The sequence below is a fragment of the Cervus elaphus genome, chromosome 24 (assembly GCF_910594005.1).
Source record: "Cervus elaphus chromosome 24, mCerEla1.1, whole genome shotgun sequence".
NCBI lineage: Eukaryota > Metazoa > Chordata > Mammalia > Artiodactyla > Cervidae > Cervus > Cervus elaphus.
In genome coordinates, this window is record NC_057838.1 from 70,399,539 (window position 1) to 70,412,149 (window position 12,611).

The window sequence follows — 12,611 nt, forward strand, 5'->3', positions numbered from 1 at the left end:
AGGGACAACTAAGCCCACACAGTTATTGAGTCTGCATGCCACAACTAGAGTTTGTGTAGCACGAAGAAAAATCTTGCTTGATGCAATGAGGATTCTGTGTGCTGCAACTAAGAGTTGAGCCAGACAAGTAAACAAGGCTCATTCTAAAAAAAAAAAAAAAAAAAAGATGTATGAGTTTAGTTGCTCCCACAAAGCACTCCAGTGATAGTTCCCTGAGAAGGGAGAAGTCCGTTTCTCTTTCACATGCCTACCTGGGGAAGGGTTCCCGGGCTCCAAAGTCAGCTCCAGCGTCAGTGCCCTGGGGCCCCTTGCTTCCAGCTTCCCTGGAGCGTCGCCGTGGTCCATGGGCTCCAAGACGACTCACCACCACCTCCAGTGGGAGAGGAAGGGGAAAAAGGGGAGGGGAGAGAAGTCCCTTTTTTAGGGATGCACTCAGGAATCACACCCCAGACACTGTTGGCCATGGCTTGGTCACGTGGTCAGACCTCGCCCCCGAGGGTGGACCCGGGCAGTCTGGTCTCTCCTTGGGTGGCCGGCAGCTCTGTTATTTACACTCTGGTCCAGCCTGCAGTCTCTGCCCTCCCTGTTCTCCATAGATCTGTAAGTGCACTCACGGTTTATTTCTCCTCCAGGAAAGCCTGGCACCGCTCCATCTTAGCCTTGATTTCGGATTTAGGTTGTGCATTTGTTGGCGTGATTGTGAGGCTGATGGCACTTCTCCCCGGGGAAGCGAGGGCAGGGCTGTGTCTGTTTCTGCCCACCCCTGTGGCCCAGAGCCTGGCAGAGTCAGAGCTCGGTACCAGTTGCCGAGTGAACGGACGCCCTCAGTTAGGAGACTTTCTCCCGAGAGGAGCCCAGGCATCAGCGCCTCGGTGTGTCTGTCCCAGTACACGTCTCCGGCAGGGTGACTGACACGCCCTCTGTGCCCAGGGCTCTCCTGCTCTGCTGTTGGCAGGTTGCGTTTAGCGCGTGACCACAGGACCATGGTTTGGGCCAGACATGCTGCTGGACGGTGGGCTTCTCCGGGCAGAGAGTGGCCGCTCTCAGCCATGTGTCCCCAGGGCACAGCAGTGGCTGGCACGTGCAGACCCTCAGCTTCAAGGAGGCCCGCACGTGGAGTTTCCTCAGAAACAGTTGGCTTCTGCAGAGAGCAGGGCGTTTGCTTTCCTGTCTGTGCCCTCCCCCCGCCGCTCATGTGGCTCCGCTCCTGGAACATTCTTCCATCCTGGTGCCCCAGCCCTTTCCTTCCACCTGCTGGTGCCCGCTGGCGGCAGAGACCCTCACTCCACATTGCACGAGAAGGGGGTGTCGGGCAGCGCCCTGACTCCCCAGTGACACCCCGAGATCTCGATTCCTCTCTAAGCTCCCAGCTGAACTCTGGATTTTGTCCTTCCCCATCACTGGGGGTAACTGGGCTTTGACACTGGAAAAGTAATGCCTCTGTTCCTTTGTCTAGTTGAGCTTCCCAGGGGGCGCTAGTGGTAGAGAATCTGCCTGCCAATGCAGGAGACTTAAGGGGCGCAGCTGTGATCCCTGGGGCGGGAAGATCCCCTCGAGCAGGGAATGGCAACCCACTGAAGTATTCTTGCCTGAAGAGTCCCAAGGACAGAGGAGACCAAAAAAAAAAAAGAGGAGACCGGCGGGGTAGAGTCCATAGGGTCGATGTTTGTCTAGTCATTTAACAGACACTGGACTTCCCTGGTGATGCAGTAAACAGGGACCCGCCTGCCAGTGCAGAGGACGCGAGTTCAATCCCTGGTCCGGGAAGATCCCGCCTGCGGAGCAACTAAGCCCGGGGCCACAGCTGCTGAAGCCCACAGGCGCAGAGCCTGGGCTCCGCAGCAAGAGAGGCCACCGCAGCGAAGAGAAACTCCCGCTTGCTGCTGCTAGAGGAAGCCCCGGGAAGCAACCGAGACCCTGGGCACCATAAATAAAAATAAATACACAAATAAAGAAACATGAATGATGTTCACGGAGCATCTGTTCTGTGCCAGGCACAACTAGAGGCTAATAAACAGCTGTGACTAAAGCAAGCCTGTTTCCTGGAAGAACATACCCTGGTGAGGTGACAGGTAACCGCTAAGCTCTCCTTTCTGCCTCTGTTTTCTTGGATGAGATGGAAGACACCAGGAGATGAGAGATGAAGCCGCGTCAGAGAGAGAAGCTGGGGACGGGGACACACCCAAGGTGGGGGTGGAGATGGAGGAACAGAAGAATATTCCGAGAATCGAAGTGATTGAAATGGAATTCGGCTACAGACGCCAGCAAGGAGGAAGTTCTGGGAGGAGGGTTGGGTTATGGGAAGAACTAAGAACCCAGATCAGACCCCAGGACCTGGCTGAAACATCACGCGCGCGCCGTGGTCATCTCGTGGCAGGTGGGGAGCGGAGGCTGGATAACAGGAAGATGAGGATGGGCAGTGTGGGGGCTGGGCGGCGGTGAGAGCCGGCCGCAGCCTCCCAGGGCTCTGCACGGACAGGCCTGTGCGCCTCCCGTTTCTGCGGCGGCCCGGCAGGCGTGGGCATCGTCCAGGGCTCCTCCACCCGTCAGCTATTCAGACACCCGCCCTGTGGCGGTGGAGCTGGGTCGAGTCCGCTGGGGGTCCGTCTCCAGCCAGAGGGACAGTGTGTGGGAACCAGCACACAGAAGGTTTGGGGGTTCGGGGCCGGGAAGGGCACATCTCCCGCTGGGAAGATGGAGGCCACATGGTCACACCTCGCTGAGAGGGAGGCTGGGAAAAGTCCAGCCGTGTGACCAGGAGGAAGGGAAGAGCACTGGCTGGACAGACGGCCGTGTCCGTCCCAGACCAGCTGGACGCAGAGACACTGCGTGCTGACCAGCACTCCTGAAAGCTGACGTTAGTCCCTTGAGATGTTCCAGAAGATGGAGTTCTGAAGCTGTGTTAGAACAGCGTGGGGAGTGCTGCATTTCAGACCCATTTTATTTTTTGAGAATTAAAGGCTCTGATGACTCCTGCAAGAAAGAGACAAGGCATTTCCTAACCGCACTTGACTTTGCAGCCCTGGGCCTGTGATGTGACTGTGGTCCCTGTGAGACACACTTAGGAAATGCTGATGGGAGGAAGGAGACCTCAGGGTAAATGAGGATGTGTTAGGATAGAAGCTTTATGTCTGCATGAAGGCACAAGTCAAGACACCCTTGCAAAGGGGAGGTTCTTCACGTTAGAGGGGAGAGGGGACCGCAGGATCAAGGCTGGAGAAGCGGGAAGTAACAGAAACCAATGTGGAGACAGGAGCCCGGCCATCTTTGCCGGGTGCAGAGAAATTGACTCTTCCTGGAAAGTAAGTGTGAGGCCCTTCTGCTGATTGAGGGATAGCTGGGGGTCTGCGAAGACACGCTCTAGAAGGAGGCCGTGGAGAACCTCTTCAAGGACTGCATGGCTCCACTTCTCTGGAAGTGGGTGGAAACCTCCTAAGTGTATTTACTAAATTAGCACACAGTTGAATTTGTAAATGAGTAATCCCCTGTTATGACCAACCTAGATAGCATATTAAAAAGGAGAGACATTACTTTGCCTACAAAGGTCTGTCTAGTTAAAGCTATGTTTTTCCAGTAGTCATGTATGGCTGTGAGAGTTGGACTATAAAGAAGCTGAGCCCCAAAGAATTGATGCTTTTGAACTGTGGTGTTGGAGAAGACTCTCGAGAGTCTCTTGGACTGCAAGGAGATCCAACCAGTCCATCCTAAAGGAAATCAGTCCTGAATATTCATTGGAAGGACTGATGTTGAAGCTGAAACTCCGATACTTTGGCCACCTGATGTGAAGAACTGACTCATTGGAAAAGACCCTGATGCTGGGAAAGATTGAAGGCAGGAGGAGAAGGGGATGACAGAGGATGAGATGGCTGGATGGCATCACCGACTCTATGAACTTGAGTTTGAGTAGGCTCCAGGAGTTGGTGATGGACAGGAGGCCTGGTGTGTGCAGTCCATGGGTTCGCAAAGAGTTGGACACGCCTGAGCGACTGAACTGAGCTGAACTGAATCCCCTCCGAAAGTGATACAGACGACTGTGAAGAAGTGATGTCGATTCTTGCCAGCAGACCCTGTCTCCACCCCGCTAGCCCCTGCTCATGGGCCGGGTCTTGTTTAAAATATGCAGAACAGTATTATATATTCTAATAGGGTAAATGAAGAGGGTGTGTCATGACAAAGTAAACACAGTGAATCTGGTAATGGGTCTATGAGAGTTCTTTTACTTCTATTAGAACTTTCCTGTCAGTTTGAAGTTTTATCAGAATGAACAGTTATGGGAGAGAATGGATGCATGTACGGCTGAGTCTGTTTGCTGTCTGCCTGAAGCTATTATAACATTGTTAATCGGCGACAGTCTCACACAGTGTTAAAAGTTTAATCAAAAAGAGTCGTGGGATTTGCCTGGTGGCGCCTGAGGTCAGGGGGCTGTGCTGGCTTGCCACTTGCACAAAGCCCTTGCCTGTTTCCCCATCTAAGGCTCACGCCCACAGGAGAGCACTGAGCCTCAGGCCGGCCGGTGGTGAGTGACCGGGGGGCACATGGCCGTCTGAGGGAGCTGGCCTTGGACACCCCGCCCCCAGCCCACGACGGCTATGCCAGCTGCCTCATCAAGCGCTGAGATAGGGTCAGTGCGGGGGTAATCTGGTTAGGGTGAGGTCATTAGGGTGGGCTCCCATCCAGCGTGACTGGCATCCTTTTGAGGAGGAGGAGTGAGGAGACAGACGCACAAGGAGGCACCGAGTGAGTATGAAGACAGCGTCTGCAACGGGGAAGGACTAATCTCACTCCCAGTCGGGTCTGTTTCTGCTGACCTTTGTTTTCTATTGCTTTGGCTAAAAGGTAATCGCTGAAGGGATGCTGCCTAGACGCTTACATGATGCATCATGGCCCGTCTCTGGGAGCCCTGCCTGGCCAGGAAATGAGCATTAGGCTAAAATTACGTAGTTTAGCTTAGAAAACATCCTCACCAGCTGACTGACTGGTGAATGGCTGCAGGAAGGGTGGCATGAACAAATTTCCCTCCGAAAGGACTGGAACCAGGACTTCATTCCCTCCGCTTTTAGTGTAAGAGGCAGTTAGTCCCTCCATCCTGTCAGACTGTTGGTGATCCCTGTGGACTGTAGCCGGCCAGGCTCCTCTGTCCATGGCATTCTCCAGGTAAAAATACTGGAGTGGGTTGCCATGCCCTCCTCCAGGAATTGAACCTGCGTCTCCTGCGTCGGCAGGCGGATTCTTTACCACTGGGAAGCCCCTATGTCGTGCACAGCTTCCTCCAAAACTTTGCCAAAATCAAGATACACTGGGCTGAGGACCATTTCCCTAATTTACTTTAGAAAAGAAAGTGAAGCTTGTTCCTGATCACTCACTAAGCCATGTCCGATTCCTTGAGACCCCATGGACTGCAGCACGCCAGGCTTCCCTGTCCTTCACCATCTCCCAGAGCTGTTCCAACTCATGTCCATTGAGTCGGTAACACCATCCAACCATCTTGTCCTCTGTTGCCCCTTCTTCTCCTGCCTTCAGTCTTTCCCCAAATCAGGGTCTTTTCCAATGAGTCGGCTCTTCACATCAGGTAGCCAAAGTATTGTAGCTTTAACTTCAGCCTCAGTCCTTCCAATGAATAGTCAGGGTTGATTTCCTTTAGGACTGATTGGTTTGATCTCCTTGCAGTCTAAGAGGCCTCTCAAGAGTCTTCTCCAGCACCACAGTTTGACAGGATCAATACTTCAGACTCTATCTGTAATTTATTCTAGAAAAGAAAATGAAACTGGTTTGATCTACTTTGCGTTTATTTATTTACTTGGAGAGGGAAGCTCAAGTTGACCACTAGAGAGCCCCACCACCCTTAAAAAGCACTTGTCATATATCAAGCTGGAAAACACATTCCAGAGGTTTGGCCAGGATCTCTTGAAGATGACAGTCTGTACTGACGATAGCCCACTTTCTGTGAGTTGTCAGGAGTTTTATCAGGTCTGAATCCTTAGCAGGGCTCGGCGCGCTCATCCCACTGGCTTTCCACTTGGGGGACTGTTTCTGATCTTCCTTTTATTTTGAAAGAGCTTCAAGCATGCAGAATAGTCACAAGAATACTGCATTGAATTCTCGTTTACCTTTCACCTAGGTTCACCAGTTATTAATTTTTTGTCCTATTTACTTTCTCTCTGTCAAGATTTACACACACACACACACACACTCAGACATGTTCTTTATCACTGAGCCACCAGGGAAGCCCAAAATAAATACAATTATATATTTATATGTATACAACTTGGGGCTTTTCCCGTGACTCAGCGGTGAAGAATCCACCTGCAATACAGGAGCTGCAGGAGACTTGGGTTCAATCTCTAGGTCGGGAGAATCCCCTGGGGGAGGGCATGACAACCCACTCCAGTATTCTTGCCAGGAGAACCCATGGACAGAGGAGCCTGGCGAGCTACAGTCCACGGGGTCACAGAGTCAGACACTGAGCGACTTAGCACACAGGCATCTATAAATAAATATATGTATATTTTATATTTCACATGTGATTTAATTCTTTTCTGAATATTTGGGAGGAAATTCCAGATATCCTTTGCCCCTAAACACTTGCTCATGTGATCCGAAGGACAGGGCTTTATTTACCATCCACACTGGGACTGTGAAAGTCAGGAAATGTAACGCAATCACCGGCCGTGGTGAGAGGAGCGATCCCGCCCTCCCCTGCTCGGCAGCGGGTCTCCCGCCGCTGTTTGAGAGGCGCCCTGATCACGCCCGCCGCCCCCGGTCACTGGGCCAGTTTCCGGGCTCCCAGTCCCCTTGCCTCGTCCGCAGTGTGGCCCGGCTTTTCTTACCTGCTCATTCCTGACCTTTTTCTCTTTTGAAAATGTTGTTTATGGAAAATTTGTATGTGAGCGTAGTCAACTAAACCAAGTTATGCCAAACAGATAACAACCACGGCACCCTTTGGGCAAGCCTTGTCCTAGAACCCAAGGTCATGTGCGCTTGGAGACAGACACACTCATCTGTGCGATTTTGTTAGGCAGGAAATACTATCCTGTTTTTATTTGCTGGGGTCGTTAGCAAAATCGAACATCATTTCCTGTTGCCGGTTTGTAGTCCTTTCTTTTTTCCTGTTCAACTTGCTTTCCTTTTATAAGTTTGCTTTATTATTGGTTTACTTGAGGTTTGAGATATAAATGCTGGTAAATTACTTTTCCTGTAGGAAAAGTACGTTACAAATATGCATCACAAATACCCCCCTCCCTGTCCTCATGTCTTTCAGTGATGTGGACTTTTTTATTTTTATTTTTATTTTTTTTGATATGGACTTATTTAAAAAGAGCTTTTTGTTCTTCACTGGGCTTTGCAACGTGGTTAGCAGTGTTTTTCTGTCGCAAGATTATTTAAAATTGCATCAGTGCTTCTTGTGTGCTTATGAGTTTGTCTGTTTTAAAAACCTTTCAATGTTAACCTGCTGGGGATTTGTTTTGCTGCAACGAGTGATGTGGCATCCGTGTTTATTTTGTTTTCTTCTGAGTGTTGAGCTGGTTGTCCCAGTCCTGCACTGAACACTCCCTCTGCAGTGTCTGCTTGGAGATTCTGACTTTTTCCCGCACCACCTCTCCTTATTTACTTCTGTGCATTTCTACCCTCTCTTTTTTCCTACCAGGCTATCTGTTTATCCTGTCTCAGTAACATTCTGCTTTAACTCATGCAACTATGTAATGTCCTTCCTCCCTCTCTCTCGCCCCCTCCCCTCCCCCCCGCCGCCCCCTCCCCTCCCCCCCTCCTCTATGTATCTGGCTGAGCCGGGTCTTGGTTGAGTCGCACATGATCTTTGATCTTCGTTGCATCATGTGAACTCTTCCTTGCAGTACGTGAACTCAGCGTGGCATGTGGGTCTCGTTCCCTGACCAGGGATTGAACCCAGGCCCCTGAATTGGGAATGTGGAGTCCTAGCCACTGGACCACCAAGGAAGTCCTCGTAACACTCTTTAACTTGTTACAGAACCTGGTTTTTTGTTGGCTCGACAGGCAGCAAGTCAAATGCCAAGATGCTGAGTTTTGCCGCAGAGAAAGGGATTATTTGGAAGGCAGCAGGCGAGAAGACGGGAAAACCAGTCTCAGACATGAGTCCCTGAAGACGAGGCGTTCAGGATACTTTTGAGTGGAGAGTCTAGGGTGATCGGAAGTGCAGGGGGCGGTGGGAGAGGCAGGGAACGGGGAGGTCATCCGTGGCCCCTGCAGGTGTATCAGGGTTGCGGGCTTCTCCATGGGAAGCGGTTCAGAAAGCAGCAGTGTCAGCATGATCCGAGGGTGGAGTTTTGGTCTCTCTGATGTCAGAACATCATCTGTTGGACACTTGCACAGACCCAGTTGAGTGGTCTGTGATCTTGACCCACTTGAACTAGGAAAGACTAGTTCCCTGTTCCTGAGAAACCACTGAAGCAATCATTGCTGTAGTGACCCGTGTGTTCAAGCTGTTATCTCTTGGGAGTCTTGCCATGCCTTGTCTAAGCTACATGAACCTTGGAGGGTGAGCAGGTAGTCAAGGCAGGCTACAGGAGATGGTTTATTGGGCAATAATAGTAGGTTATAGTTTAAGCGATCTCACCGAGGACTGCTCTCGCTTGTCAAACTCATGTTGGGATAAGTTTCTCTTGTTTTTCAATATCTCTTGACTACCCTCATATATCTATTTTACTTCAATTTTAGAGTCATTTTGTCAAGCTTCCAAGATAATCTTTTTGTAATTTTATTTAGAACTGCAAAAGGCCCCAGCATGCTGTTTTGGGAAAACCAAGTAATCTTGTGATCCTGAGTATTCTGTCTAAGACCCAGACGTGCCTTTCCAGCTGGGTGAGTTACCTGGTGTGTCACTTGGCAGGCTTACTTTTCTGTTGGTGAAAGATGCCTGGGTGTTGTCACTGGGGGCCGGCACTGCAGGCACAGGTGATGTCACGCTCCTTGGAGGAGACGTGCTTCCCAGCTGGCTCAGTGGTGAAGAATCCACCTGCCAATGTGGGAGATGCAAGAGATGCTGGTTCAAGCCCCGGTCGGGAAGATCCATTGGAGTAGGAAATGGCAACCCACTCCAGTGTTCTTGCCTGGAGAATTCCATGGACAGAGGAGCCTGGCGGGCTGCAGTCCCTGGGGCCGCAGAGAGTCGGACACAACTGAGCACTCATAAACATACAAGATGTTTTCTGTGTGTTTGGACTGTCTGACTTTTTCCATACATGCAAGCTTAGCATCTAACCTGCCTGGGTCCAAGCTCACGTCTGCTATTCCAGTGATCTCTGGAGGACCAAGTGGGCTACAGGTGTTTTTCATTCTTGTTTTTTCTTTGTGTTTGTTTTAAAACGACTCTAAGCAGAGCACAGTTGAGAACAACAGGGACCTGTCTGGGTGTCATTTACTCGCTGGCGTTCACGTGTAATAGCTTGGGGGGGCTGTGGTTTACCACCATTGGCTCTGCGGCCCCCCTCTGGTTCGCGGGGAACTCTCCGCGGCTCCTGGGGACCGGTGTGCTGGGCTCTGCTGAACCAAGTCTGCGTGCCGCAGCAAGCAGGCCGTGAAACAGGACGCAGCCTGTTGCCAGCGGGAGTGAAAGGGCACCTTGTAACCTTTGCCTGTGCCAAAGCCCCGAGTCCCCCGAGCCCTTCAGAGCTTTCCTCGTTCATGTGGCTCCAGCCGCTGGTCAGAGTCCAAGACCCGGTGTCACAAGGTGGATAGCAGATAACCGTGGACTGCTTGCTCATAGGCCTGTGAGATTTGTTTGGCTCAAGAAGTGTTTTCACTGTCATTATTTCTGACCTGTTTCGTGGCTTCTTACCCATTCCTTCCCCATCCTTTTCCTTCCTGTGTGCCGCGGCCGTAAAAAGGGCCCCAGCTGCCAGAGTGGTCAGTTCAGGGCCAGGAAGGTGGAATTTAAATGTAACTGACAGCATGATTCATTACTGGGGAGGTCACTGAAAATGAGCAGAAATTCTCCAGCTGTTCTCTGGGCTGGTGTCAATCATACCAATGCCCTGAGCACAAGAGATTCTCAGCAACCTGGGGCCAAGTTGGCCCAGAGCATTCCAATGTGCTGCGTTAGTTAGCATCTTAAAAGTCCCGAGGAGTGCCACAGTGAAGCAGGCAGCGTCAACCCTGCCGAGTGAGTCAGCGAGTGTGTTAGTGCAGGAGCGGAGTTCTTTTGGGCTTTCCAGGTGGCTCAGTGGTAAAGAATCCCTGTCAGTGCTGGAGACGCAGGTTCGATCTCTGGGTGGGGAAGATCCCCTGGAGGAGGGCAGGGCTACCCACTCCAGTATTCTTGCCCGGAGAATCCCATGGACAGAGGAGACTGGTGGGCTACAGTCCTTGGGGGTGGCAGCTTTCTCTGAGCACGGACTTCAGAAGGGCCGGAGGGCACTGAGTGGCCCAGTCTAGCCTCCCTTACAGCTTGTGTCAGTGTCGGACTCCTGGAGCTAGATGCTAAATGAAACGCAATCTCAATCAGATTCCACCGAAAATTATAGCTTTGTTTCTTTTCCATAATGCCAGGGATATATTTAGCTGCGTTAGATACCATCAATGGTGGACCTTCTAACTCATGTGACACTTTCAGAAAATGGCCTTGCAATGCATTCGCTGATTAATTTATTCAAACAACAAGTATGAAAGGACTCCTGTGTCTTTAGCACTGTGCCAAGTGGGGGTGTTTTATTAGAGTCTGGGAGTGATGGAGACAGAGAGTGGAGGGAATAAAGGAAGCCTGCCGCCTTCTGGGGCTCCTGGCTGCTCCCGGGCGGAGCCCTGTGTCAGCCGTGACCCCGGAGGCTCCAGCCTGGGCTGAGAGGGGCGTGTTCCAAGCCAGAAAGTAGGTCGTCTTTTCACTGGGGCCCTTGAGGGTGTTGCCAGGGTCACCGACACTCACAAACTCCATTTTTAATGACTACGACACTGCTGTGCAACAAACCGCCTCACAACTCAGCAGCTTAAGGCCATGCCCAGCGTGGCGGGGTGGCCCTCCTGGCCTGGCGGGCTGAGCTGAGGGCCCCCATTAAGGGCGGCTCTGTTCGCAGGCCCCTCGGCTTCCCTGGACCCACAGCCTGGCCAGGAGTGTTCCCCGTTCAGAGGCAGAGTTGGCAGTCCAACCATGTGAGCACTTCCAAGCCTCTGCTGGCATCGCCTCCACTAACATCTCGTCTGCTGAAGCACGTCAGAGGCTAGGGAATACTCACTATTACAGGTGGACAGCACTCAGCAAAGCGCATGGACGGCTCCCGCTGCGCCTGGGTAGCCCGGGACAAGTTGGAGCGATGCTGCAGTCCACCTCTGCAGGAGACGCGGGGCGGTGAGGCTGGCTCCCGTCAGGAGGTGGAGATTCTGTCCTTGCACCCGGACGCCCCTGGGTGCGAGAGTTCTGTTCTCATCCAGAGAGACTGGAGGCTGGCGGCTGACTTTTGGTTTTTGTTCGTTTTTCTTTGGCCATGCCAGGTCTTATCTGCAGTGTGTGGGACCTTTAGTTGTGGCCTGCAGGGTCTAGTTTCCTGACCCGGGATTGAACCAGGGCCCCCTGCAGTGGGAGCGCAGAGTCTCAGCCGCTGGACCCCCAGGGAAGCCCCTGGCAGCCCACTCTTCATTAGACACAGCAGGCCAGGTGAGTGAGTGGAGCCCCGGCCTGGGTGTTCTGGCCGCATCCTCCTCATCCTCGGACTTGGGGCCTGTCTTCTGAAGAGCTGGAGGTCAGAGCTGCAGCCAGCACATGCTGGTCAGGTCAGAAGAAGGCTCGTCCCCCCACCCCATGCTCTGGAGAATAAACTCCATCCAACTGCGAAATGACAGAAGAACCATCAGAACGGGATGGGGTATTGAACACGTCTGCAAGAGACGTTAGGCCAAAGCGAAAATGGAACGGAGCGTGGGGCAGGCTTTGCACGGCGGCCCTTGTCCCGCGTGGACTGTGGGCTTGGCCGGGTGCCCCTTTGGTCGGGGGGCATAATCACGTGATGCGGGCAGAGACAGGGAGGGTGCCCTGTGCTGGGCTTGCCTTCTCTTGCTGCCGAGCACCCTTCTGCCTGCACCTGGACAAGCCCAGGCCAGCCAGCTGGGTGATCGGGCAAGGCTGGAGCCTCACTGACTCATGTTTACCGCCAGACCCGCCAGTGGGCCTCTAGGGACCAAGCCCGCTGCCAACCTCGGAACTAGATGGTTCAGGCAAGCTGGCCCCTCATTCTGCTCAGCGGGGACGAATGAGGACTGTTCGCTGCTGAAGGCCACCACGTTTGGAGGCGCTTTGTTCAACAGCGATGCCAGGCAGCGGGACACAGAACAGCGCGGGGGTTGCCTTGTCTTCAGTGCTGAGAAAGCGTGCCGTCCACATTTAAGAATATTTAAGAATGAAAAGATAAACATGAATGCGCATGGTGTCTTTCACTAGCCTATTGTGTAGCTGTTATAAATGAAGATTATCTAGTTCTAAACGAAAAGTATGCCAGGCTTCCCTCGTGGCTCAGGGGTAAAGAACCCACCTGCCAATACAGGAGACGTGGGTTTGATCCCTGGGTCAGGAAGATCCCCTGGAGGAAGAAATGGCAACCCACTCTTGCCTGGAAAATCCCATGGACAGAGGAGCCTGGCGGGCTGCCGTC